The sequence below is a fragment of the Oncorhynchus clarkii genome, chromosome 12 (assembly GCF_045791955.1).
Source record: "Oncorhynchus clarkii lewisi isolate Uvic-CL-2024 chromosome 12, UVic_Ocla_1.0, whole genome shotgun sequence".
Lineage (NCBI taxonomy): Eukaryota > Metazoa > Chordata > Actinopteri > Salmoniformes > Salmonidae > Oncorhynchus > Oncorhynchus clarkii.
The window spans coordinates 80800921-80813364 of NC_092158.1; the positions used below are offsets into that span (position 1 = coordinate 80800921).

The following is a 12444-nucleotide window of genomic DNA, read 5'->3' on the forward strand; positions in this document are numbered from 1 at the left end:
AACGTTGAAAAATAATCACTAGCAGTTCCTATCATAAACACCATGAGAAGCTTTAAAAGGCACGTCCACAGCGGATCAGGCTGGCCAGAGCCTCTTCCTCTGGGATTCGGGGAAGAAGACATTTGCATCCTGTGGCAATTCTTCTCCCTCCTGTGCGCCGCCACCATCAATGGCTTTGGGGACATTGTTCACAGTAGGAGAGAACATGTGCCACGTGAGCTGAGACAACTGCTTAAGGGACAGATCGCAATTTACTGGGGGGAGTGGTGGACCAAAATTGTCACACTTGTTTTTGCTGTGGGGATGGTTGTGTGGATTTTTATTGGGCACAGGGGAGGTTAGTGTGTTTTTCCTCAGTTTACATTCTCTTTTGCAGGTTTTACTATATAATGTCTTCCACCCTAGCCACATTTCCTCATGTGCTTGCATCCACATACCCTATATCAGGTGTTTAGGTACTTCCCTTATGCACTACGCTTTTCTGTGTGCTAACTTTTACTATCCCGCAGGTCAGTATAGTCTACCAGTCTAAGTGTCTATCCTGCCCCCTATCCACCATTCATAGTAACAATGGTAGGTGGATCATTTTTCCAGATCTGGAATAGTCTAACTATACTGAACGAAACATGGAAAGTGTTGGTCCCATGTTTCATGAGCTGAAATAAAAGATCCCAGAAATGTTCCGTACACACAAAAAGCTAAAATGTTGAGCACAAATGTATTTACATCCCTGTTAGTGAGCATAATACATCCATTTATGACTGTAATAAAGAAAAATAATCTTTCTGATTGGCTTGGCCAGGCTCCCCAATGGGTGGGTGGGCCAAAATCCATAGATTAGGGCCTAATGAACATATTTCAATTGGCTGATTTCCTTATATGAACTACAATTCAGTTAAATATTTGAAATTGAATGTTGCTTCTATATTTTTTTTTAGTGTAGAATTATATTATCTAGAATTATGTATTCTATAGGCTACATCTGTCGGTAAGGAAATGATGACGTCATTTACATTTTGAGCTCCCTCACCTAAAAGAAATAGCACTACACCACTGCATATTGATTGGCTAATGTAGTGACCTATTCAAGCCGGGCAAGCTGCTTCCCCAGTGCGAAGACAAAGGGGCGCAGACCAATAAACTAATATTAATCATCACAATAGGACACAGTTAAACATTGATTACGTAAAGGACCTTTCACTGGGTGTTTCAACTCTGACTCCAGACTAATATGAGTTCAGTGATCCCCCTGCTCCCCAACACCCTCTTCCCTGTCATATTCACTATCCGTATATCTTCCAGCCGCAGCCTGGAGGAACATCACACAGTCTCACACAGTCTCACACAGTCTCACACAGTCTCACACAGTCTCACACAGTCTCACACACACACACACACAACACACACACACACAAATCCATCATCAAAACGACCTGCTGGTAAAAACATTTTTTTCCCCCAGTCTTTCATCTCCCTCTGTTGTTTCTGTTGTGGTATCTCCCTCTGTTGTTTCATCTCCCTCTGTTGTTTCTGTTGTGGTATCTCCCTCTGTTGTTTCATCTCCCTCTGTTGTTTCTGTTGTGGTATCTCCCTCTGTTGTTTCTGTTGTGGTATCTCCCTCTGTTGTTTCTGTTGTGGTATCTCCCTCTGTTGTTTCTGTTGTGGTATCTCCCTCTGTTGTTTCATCTCCCTCTGTTGTTTCATCTCCCTCTGTTGTTTCTGTTGTGGTATCTCCCTCTGTTGTTTTATCTCCCTTAGTTGTTTCTGTTGTGGTATCTCCCTCTGTTGTTTCATCTCCCTCTGTTGTTTCTGTTGTGGTATCTCCCTCTGTTGTTTTATCTCCCTCTGTTGTATCTGTTGTGGTATCTCCCTCTGTTGTTTCATCTCCCTCTGTTGTATCTGTTGTGGTATCTCCCTCTGTTGTTTCATCTCCCTCTGTTGTTTCTGTTGTGGTATCTCCCTCTGTTGTTGGGTCTGTTTTGTGGCGATGCGTATCTGCCCGCTCTCACCTGAGGATCACCCTCTTATTTCTCCTTCACCACTTTATTAACTGGAATGGACTGCTCTATCACAGAGAAGATGTATTTAGGGGTTCTTCCTAAAGACAGTTATTAATATCATAAATATTTGATGCTACTTTGTGTGACCCTGGAGAGACTGACAATGAAAGGGGAAGGCGAAGTATGAAGGTTAACGCTGGGGGACAGGCTGATTAAATGTATACCGGGTGGCTAGGCCCACAAAACCCCACGCAGGGCCCGTTAAACTTTCTAATGAAATGGACTAAATAAACAATGTAGTCATAGAGCATGTTTACGACAGAGCCCGGGAAGACTTTGGGGCATGTTCCTGCCTACATTGAAGTTGTTCTGCGAGATAGAACTAATTCTGTTCCCTCCTGATAAGCGACCTCCAAAATGTTGCAAATGAAGTTGTATGGTAATGCTTTTCATTTCCTCAGTGGCTCCCTGCCCTATAATTAGCATATTTTTCACAGAGGTCTGCAGAGAAACTACCTTTCAAAGCTCTGTTAAGGAAACAACTCAATTCTGTTTTTGTTGTCTTATGGCAGTGGAAAATAACAATTTCCTTCAGTTTCTGTTCACCATATTGCTTTGTTGCAGAGAGTGTGTAAACCATACATCTTGTCTGGGCGAGACTAGTATACCATCTTAACCAAAATGTCAAACATAACATTCAAATATTTATTATGGAACCTAAAAGTAACACTAGTGAACCAACCTTACATTGACTCTCAGAGAGAGAAAACCGAGTGGTAAATTAACTAAATCAAGCTAGCACATATTTGCAAAACATGTCTAACAGCAATCCCCAGCAGTTTATACTTATACCGTAAGAAGTTGGCATATGTGGAGATACCGTTGCCTGCTTATTAAAAGTTTTGTAATTGCTGATACCCAATACCCAAAGGTCTGCTTGAGAATTCAGAAAATAAATGGAAAAACAGCCAGAAAGCTCAAGGAGCAGAGCAGAACCCTTGAGTGAGTAATAATTTAATCAGCACATCTGAATGTTTAAACGAGTCAAGAATGCAACATTGATGTACCCCGTGAATATACTTTCCCTTACATCCAGCCATGGTTGAATACTTCTGGCCAATGATTTGAGGCCAACATATCTAGTTTGACTTTGTCGTGGTCTAAAACAATCCCCCAACCAAGGCTTCTCATGCATAAAGTGTAATTAAGCCTAGAGAGAGTGAAAAGACTACCACAGCCCTACCCAATATGATTGGTACCGGTTACCAGTGATCTAAATCACTACTTTAAACTGGGTGGTTCAAGCCCTGAATGCTGATTGGCTGACAGCCGTGGTATATCAGTCCGTATACCACGGGTATGACAAAACTGCTCTAATTACATTGGTAACCAGTTTATAATAGCAATAAGACAACTCTGGGGTTTGTGGTATATGGCCAATATACCACGACTAAGGGCGGTGTCCAGGCGATGTGTCGTGCCTAAGAACAGCCCGTAGCCGTGGTATATTGGCCATATACCACACCCCCCCCGTGCCTTATTGCTTAAATGGAAGATGCTGCTAGAACACATAAATAATACACAGAGAATGGCATTCACTTAACAAATGGCTTTTTCCTTGAACCAGCCTTCCAAAGCGCTTTAATAACGGCTCAAGTTATGAAAATGATGTCCCAAGGCTGAAGAAGGAATACATAATAGATTTCTTTTTGATAGTCTGTCTGCTTATAAGAATGTAGATGTATGCAACTAAATGTTTTACAGCACATAAGGCAATTTGCTTTCCATAAACATCTTCCTCTAAGAAAATAATGAGGGAGAAAATAAATGGGAAAAATGCCTTAGTGTTACCAGGAACATTAACAACTTCTCAGTGAAATAAATTATGAATTGTGCATGAAAGCTGCAGGCAAATTCCAAAATGAAAGTTATATTAATTGAGAAGGCTTAAATGACTCTCTTGTCGGAGGTTCTTTTGGGCCTTCTCTTTGTGTTCTGAATATCATACTGTACCTCTGAGGATGTCTCAGGTAACTTTCTTTGGGTTTTCAGAGGCTCTGGTGGCTGTGTTATGTAGGCCACTCAGACGTCAGGGCCTTTGATAGGTATTGATCCTACGCCCTCCTTGTCACATAAGTGGGAGGTAAAGTGGGGCCTTGCAAGAACAAAGCACACACGGAGGAAGAGATGTTGTTGTTGTTGTTTTTTCTAAAAGAGGATGCTTCTGTGAAGTTTACCAAAAACACTGGGTTCAGGCCTTTTTTGAGGACATGCTGAAAAGGGAAGTGAGTCTCTCTCTCTCTGAGTCTCTCTCTCTCTCTCTCTCTCTCTCTCTCTCTCTCTCTCTCTCTCTCTCTCTCTCTCTCTCTCTCTCTCTCTCTCTCTCTCTCTCTCTCTCTCTCTCTCTCTCTCTCTCTCTCTCTCTCTCTCTCTCTCTCTCTCTCTCTCTCTGCCCTTGGAGCCATCGATCTCTGATCTCTCAATTCTTTCCCTGTATGCATTCTTTCTGGCAGTGTTCATCACATGCCAAACATGTGCATGACATCTAAGTGCTCTCTCACAGTCTAATGATTCTGGGATTAGTTGACACTTCTGGGATTAGTTGGCACTTTCTATGCCATGTGAAATGTAAACCGTTTTGAGTCTATGTTTAAATGTAGATTTCCCCCCCCAAAAAAATTGAAGACCTAACCTGATCATGTGTGTCAATACAACACACCTATTCTACATGAGTTAGTTTACATTCAAGATATTACAAGAGGACCATTAAACATAGATTTACTAGCATCCTGTAACAGGATACTGTAGTCCAACCTAAACACATTTTGGACAGAGAATACATGCATGGGCCTATGGTACATAAACTTTAAACTGTCCATGGGAATTCCAGTTCTTGTCCCTTTTGTGTTAAAGCTGGAGTAGAAAAGCCCGGGCATAACACCATAACACATGTGATGTAAACTGTAAGCTGTTCCCCATCCCAAGCATGCTGCTGTGAGTCAGACTGTGGCATTAGGGCCAATTGGATGTGTTTAAAGGAGAGTAGGGCTGTAGACACCACGCCTGGCTCTCCCCTGCCTGCATTACCACTGGAGCTGATGACAAGTGCAGAGCAGCCTTGCTGTGTCTTTAATACAGCGGGAGTATTCTCCAGGGGAAATGCAATCTGTGTCCTCCGAACGGCATTACCCCGCGTGTCAGCCGCTATCACATTATACTCACCCTGCTCCAAATGGGAGAAGGAAATAGGAAATCGCCTCAGCCAGAAATGAACCAGAAGCATAATCAAAAAAATGTGTGTGACATCAGTACAGATCTGCACCCAGCCCAGACATCCCCTAGCTGAGCACTAAACAATAAGCAGTGGAATTGCTTGGGATTCTTCAGCGGTTGAAAGAATGAACGCCCCTTTTCTCACCCCTAGGCATCTATTGGCTTATACCAGCTTAGACGTTTAAGATATGAGATAAAAGGGGTATGCTACCCTGATATGTTTTTCACCATGCCTTTATTGCCAATAGAAGGAGATAGCAAGAGCAGAGAAATCCCCAAAGCATTCAAAAGACCTCCGTTTCTAACATTACTAAAGATCTGTCAAAATACTCTCACCACTATAGCTGGAATCATCCAAGCTAAAATAATCCTGTTCCATATGTATCATCACATGTATGACAGTGAGTCAGAGAATAGTGTAGATAGTATAAAGAGTGCAAGTATCAATATTGTATACAGTGATACAGTAAAACGTATGCTATACAAATACATATAAGTTACATACTAACACTCAATTCCACATACACACACTCCTACACTTCCCTTACTATAGTCTGCATGTGAGAGACAAAGACACAGCACATAAGAGGATAAAGTTAGGTAGCTATGTATGTGTTTGTGTGTGTGTGTGAGCATGCTCTGCACACATGCGTGTGTGTGTCAGCGTTAAGTCCCTGTGACTGAGAGGTGAAAGGACTGTTGTACTCACAGTTGTGCTTGTTTCCCTGCGGTCTGTCGGCTTGTCAGAGTTTCATCCTCTCAGCGGTCTGGCTATCCCTGGGCTGGGCAGGGGGCTTTCTGTTCCTCTGCTCTGGACGAGGTGTGGTAGAGAGACTTAGCTACAGACAGAGAGAGAGATAGAGAGCAAAGGAATGAATGCGAGAGAGAGAATCAGAGAGAGAGAGAGCGACAGAGAGTGAGGGGTGTCCTGCGATTGGCCCGTCAGTCCGGGAGAGGGAGCGTTGGTCTCAGTGGTGTCAGAGTCACGAGCGATGAGTCTGTTTGCTCCTATTTAAGAGGCAGTACAGTCAGCCGCTGCATGGATTCCAACAGCACACACTGCTAACGTAGGCACGCTCACTGGCTGCTGCTCACACGCTGCATCCACATCACAGTCAGGGAGGGAGGGAGATAAATAAGAAGAGGTGGAGAAAGGAGGGGGGAAGTGATAAAGGGAGGCAGACAGATACAGAGGGCCGATGACAGCTTCAAGCTGAAGCTTCTCCTTGGCTTCTCATCAATGACAGGTACTGAACAACAACAGAGAGAAAGAGAGAAAGAGAGAGAGAGAGAGAGGTAGGTATCGCCTCCACACCACCCTCAGCTCCAAAACACACACACACACACACACACACACACACACACACACACACACACACACACACACACACACACAGACCCACACGCACACAGAGAATATTCACACAAGCACACAAATCACTTCTCCTCCAACCCCATCTCAATTACCATAGCCGCGGCTGGCAGATGTTTGGGAGTTGTCAGATCTCAAGCTCGGCTCGGGGAGAGATGTGGTTCTAACTTATCTCATCTTATTTAGCTGGGCAGTAATCAGAAAACAGTGGCAAGCTCATTTAGAGTCGGGTTGGCTGTGCAGCGCTGGGGGTGGCGGGGCCACGGACACAGACGGAGGCAAATGGCAATTATCATATCCCAAGTCACAGAACAGCACCCCACAGGTTCCATTAAGGCCATTAGCACTGGGGGCCAACACTGAAACTGATCCCAGGCCTGTAGGATAGACAGGGCAGCAGCGTCTGTGAAAGGAGGCAGTGTGCCTGTACCACTGACCTGGCCAAGGGGTACTCCATTAAGATTGATCATCAACATTTTAAATGGAGAATTGAGGGCAGTCATGTGAGTGGAAGGATTCAGGGTTTGTGTTTGGTTGTAAAACTGATTTAATGACGTCCTGACAATGACAACACGTTATCATGCTGTAGATTCATTATTCCTCAGATTGTGCTCAATGGAATCATCTATGTTTCAATGGAATCATCTATGTCTCAACGGAATCATCTACGTCTCAACGGAATCATCTACGTCTCAACGGAATCATCTACGTCTCAAAGGAATCATCTACGTCTCAAAGGAATCATCTACGTCTCTCAACGGAATCATCTACGTCTCAACGGAATCATCTATGTCTCAAAGGAATCATCTATGTCTCAACGGAATCATCTATGTCTCAAAGGAATCATCTATGTCTCAACGGAATCATCTACGTCTCAACGGAATCATCTACGTCTCAAAGGAATCATCTACATCTCAAAGGAATCATCTACGTCTCTCAACGGAATCATCTATGTCTCAACGGAATCATCTATGTCTCAACGGAATAATCTACGTCTCAACGGAATCATCTACGTCTCAACGGAATCATCTACGTCTCAAAGTAATCATCTACATCTCAAAGGAATCATCTACGTCTCAAAGGAATCATCTATGTCTCAACGGAATCATCTATGTCTCATATGAGCAGGACAAGAAGCATTAGGAAGAATATTGGTTTTGACATTTTCCGCCGTAACGCTTAGTTTGACGATGAATGTCACGCTCAGTCTTTTTTTCCTCATTAACTATGGGGACCGGCACACCAGCACCAATCTGCTCCCTCCGTCGTCCCACAAAGTCCCTGGAATCCTATTCTCTGTCCTCTTCACTCCACCAAATTCAATTAAAAAGAGAAATTGGCAATTAGATCACTGTTATGATCCTGTAACAATGATCTAATGTGTAATTCATTGGCTTGGCGCTCCCTCGGGGGGTCCTGCTTGATGGAGTGGCTCTGAGACTCCTTGGCATTCACCTCGGCCGGTGCAGCGCGGGGCGGGGTGGGCTCTCCTCTCGGCCCCCCGTCACCATCATCCAACCTGCCTGGTCTCTACTGTCTCACCACCAACACCGAGGCCTCTGCTGGCCCGCGGCAACAACTCACTGTACCCACACATACTGTATACACACACACACTCATAAATAAATGTGCACACACACATACGCATACACACAGTGATTTGCTTTGTTTTATAGGCATAAGCTTCATTCGGCAGGTTGCTGGTGTTTAAAGAGGACAGAGAGCACACACAAGCACATACATGTCGCCTCTCGCGGGAGAACCCTCTGCAATGTTTCCCTCCTTCATTTAATTAACTAAATTCCAATCTGGGGGGGGGGGCACTCCAGGCTAAGAATCACATTGAGATAAGGGGTGAGGGTGGTGAGGGAGGAGGGGGGAGTGAGGGGGGAGTTTACCCTCAACACACCCAAACCCGGTGTATCTTGTCACCAGCCCTGTGACTGGAGCCCTTTGGGCAGCTGACCCGACAGCACCACCAAATGGGGAATGTCTGCTACGCTTAGCATCATCCTCCTGGAGCCAGGTAGTGGCCCCGTGTTTATCTGTCGCTACAAAGCCTTGTTACCTGGCAACATTTAATACTTTATAGAGGTTTTATCTTATCATAGCCTCTAGGGTATATTTAGTCCTGGGATAAATGCAACAAACACACGCAGACAGACACAGCATTGCAGACCGACACACAAACACAGACACACGGATACACACACCCACAGTGATTGCTCTGCTTGGCTCGTTTAGCACTTCTAAGGCAGAGATCCCCAGAGGCCAGCTATCACATCCAGTTACCGTGGCACCAGACATGCCCAGACCCACCTGGCTGCTCTCACCTCAATCTGAGGAAGACAGGAGGCACTGTAACCATGTCACACAGGACACACACGCTGAATCACAGACGCACAGAGACACAGGCTGAATCACTGAATCACAGATGCAACGAGACACACATTGAATCACTGAATCACAGACGCACAGAGACACACACTGAATAACTGATTAACATACTGTAAACACAGACACACACTGAATCACTGAATCACAGGCGCACAGAGACACACACTGAATCACTGAATCACAGACGCACAGAGACACACATTGAATAACTGATTAACATACTGTAAACACAGACACACACTGAATCACTGAATCACAAGCGCACAGAGACACAGGCTGAATCACTGAATCACAGATGCAACGAGACACACATTGAATCACAATCAGAATCACAGACGCAGAAAGGCACAGGCACAGAATCACAGACACACAGAATCACAGAAAAGATTGGAGTCAAATATATCGATATAAACAACATAAGCCAACACACACACACATAAGCCAACACACACATACTAGAGTGACACACAGACACTCTACCATCAGCCCATGGGGTACGGGGACGAACAATGACATTGCTCTACAGTCGCTATCTTTCCAAATCTAACCCAAATTTCCAACGAACCATCCGGTAGAATATGAATCATCAGCCAGTTGTCCTGGGAGACCAGATTGACAGTTACTATTTTCAGTCGCTGCCTCTTTTAATAATTTGATTTGTAAATAACTGAAAATGAGTCAAATGATCAAAGCATACAACACTGACAGTAACTGCCAGTAGGAATGACAGGTAAAATAAATGACAAACAGCTATATTAACAGGAACGTAAAAAAGGGCCCTAATGAGGAAAGCTCTGCCTTCATTGGTGACTCACATTGATGGCTGGAGGTAATACAGACGTAATGGCTGCTAAAGTAGGAGACAGAGAAAAGAGAGGAAGTGAGTGAGAGAATGGAAAAAGAGAGGTGGTGAGAGAGAGCGAGAGAGAGAGTGATAAGCAACAAGGTAGAGGAGGTGGAGGAGAGGAGAACTGGCCGGTGATTAGTGCGCTCCAGCGTTGGTTGAGGCTGACTTGTCACAGGTTGACATGGGATGCAATTATGGAGGGGAAATTTGCGGGGCCCTCAGGCATGTGGCATCCATGCTGTCAACTCTGGCTGATGTGTGGGCTCTTGGCACCGGCAAAGATGTCACAGGTGCTTACTGTACACTTCACTACAGCAGCATTCCTATAAAAATGGGCCTAAGTTTAACCAGGGGAGGTTGGAGAGGAGAGTGCGATGGTTACAGGCCATGGTGTGTGAGTGTGTATGTCTGTGTAGGTTTGAAAAGGTGTGTGTGTGCATGCTTCAGTCTGTCCCTGTGCAAGCACTTGAGCGTGGATGTGTGTGTGCGTGTGTGTGCAAAAGGTGCTATGATGGATAGCGTCACAGTAGAACAGCTGTTTTAACACCAGTAGGCTGTTAACACTAATCTACCCCCTACTCCTACCTGATGCCTCAGTCTCACTCCCTCTCAGTCCCTCTCTCTCTCCCGCTCTCTGCTAAAGCCACCAATCTCCATTGTGACTGGACCAGTTTCTCACACTGTTCTCCCCATCTTCTCTGTGTCTCCCATGTCAGCTCTTGTGTATAAGTCCCCCTGCAGTATAAGTAAGCACTTTAAGGCCCAAGGCAAATTACCTCAGCAGGACACAGCACACTTTTCTCTTATTTTCTCCTCTTATCAAACCTGGGCCTCCTCAAAGAACCAGCAGCACACGACTCCAGCTTAAAGGCCCAGTGCAGTCAAAAATGTGATTTTCTTGTACTTTATATGTATTGAGTATACCAAACATTAGGAATACCTTCCAAACATTGAGTTGCACCACCTCCCCCTTTCCTTCAGAACAGCCTCAATTCATCCTGGCATGGACTCTACAAGATGTCGTAAGGGTTCCACAGGGATGCTGGCCCATGTTGACGCCATTACTTCCCACAGCTGTGGGAGGATGTCCTTTGGGTGGTGGACCATTCTTGATACACACAGGAAACTGTTGAGTGTGAAAAACCCAGCAGCGATGCAGTTCTTAACACAAACCGGTGCACCTGGCACCTACTACCATACCCAGTAAAATGTAACTTAAAACTTTTGTCTTGTCCATTCACCCTCTGAATGGCACACATACACAATCCATGTCTCAACTGTCTCAAGGGTAAAAAAATATATATTCTTTAACATGTCTCCTCCCCTTCATCTACACTGACTGAAGTGGATTTAACAAATGACATCAATAACAGATCATAGCTTTCACCTGGATTCACCTAGTCAGTCTATGTCATGGAAAGACCAGGTGTCCTTAATGTTTTGTACACTCAGTCTATATTTCCACAGTATGAGGTTGGAATAATACTGTGACATTTTTAAATGATGATAATGCCCTTTTAGTGTAAGAGCTGTTGGAAAAGACCACCTGAAATGTCAGCCTGTTTTGGTGGGATGGAGGTTTGGACTGCCTGGTGGCGTCACCAGCCGAGTACATTAGTTACACTTTTTCTCAAGCGCTTTGGCTCAATTCTCAAATGACTTTTTTTCAAAACAATAAGTTCAAGTCTCTGAACAATTCGTTTCTTGTTCACACTAGATTTGAATTTCTTATTTATTTAAGCAAATTGCACGTGTTTTGGCATGTATGCAAAAGAGTAAGCACAAATGCACATGGCTTGCTGATCAAAACTGATGAGTTGATTCTCAGTGAAATTGTCATACTTGTCACAACTTCTAAACATTCTTTCATCGTGTGACTCATCACATGCAAAATGATCCATTCAATGATCAAAATCAGTCAGACATACATGTATATGCCATAAATATCTATTACATGGAATGTTTGCGATGTCTGCTTAATTGGCAAATTACCTCCCAAGAGACATAGTAATGAAATAGGAATCACAATCTTACCAATCAAGTTTGGAAGCATATACTGTACACTACCGTTGAAAAGTTTGGGTTCACTTAGAAATGTCCCTGTTTTTGAAAGAGAAGTACATTTTTGGTCCATTAAAATAACATGTAAATGACTATTGTAATGGCAGATTTTTTATGGAATATATTCATAGGTGTACAGAGGCCCATTATCAGCGACCATCACTCCTGTGTTTCAATGGAATGTTGTGTTAGCTAATCCAAGTTTGTCATTATAAAAGGCTAATTGATCATTAGAAAAACCCTTTACAATTATGTTAGCACAGCTGAAAACTGTTGTTCTGATTAAAGAAGCAATAAAACTGGCCTTCTTTAGACTAGTTGTGTATCTGGAGCATCAGCGGGTTCGATTACAGGCTCAATGGCCAGAAACAAAGAATTTCCTTCTGAAACTCAAACTATTCTTGTTCTGAGAAATGAAGGCTATTCCATGCGAGACATTGCCAAGAAACTGAAGATCTCGTACAACATTGTTTACTTTTCCCTTCACTAGTCTA

The 12444-nt window shown here is 43.9% G+C and overlaps 1 protein-coding gene across 1 annotated transcript in view; it reads right to left on the reverse strand.

Annotated features, from left to right (window-relative positions):
- Window positions 1–6188, reverse strand: part of LOC139421440 (RNA binding protein fox-1 homolog 3-like) — a 407216-nt gene extending 401028 nt beyond the window's left edge. Inside the window, exon 1 of the mRNA XM_071172349.1 lies at window positions 5983–6188. The gene's annotated coding sequence lies outside the window, so the exon portion shown is untranslated. The remainder of the gene's footprint in view (window positions 1–5982) is intronic.
- Between the last annotated feature and the right edge of the window lie 6256 nt (window positions 6189–12444).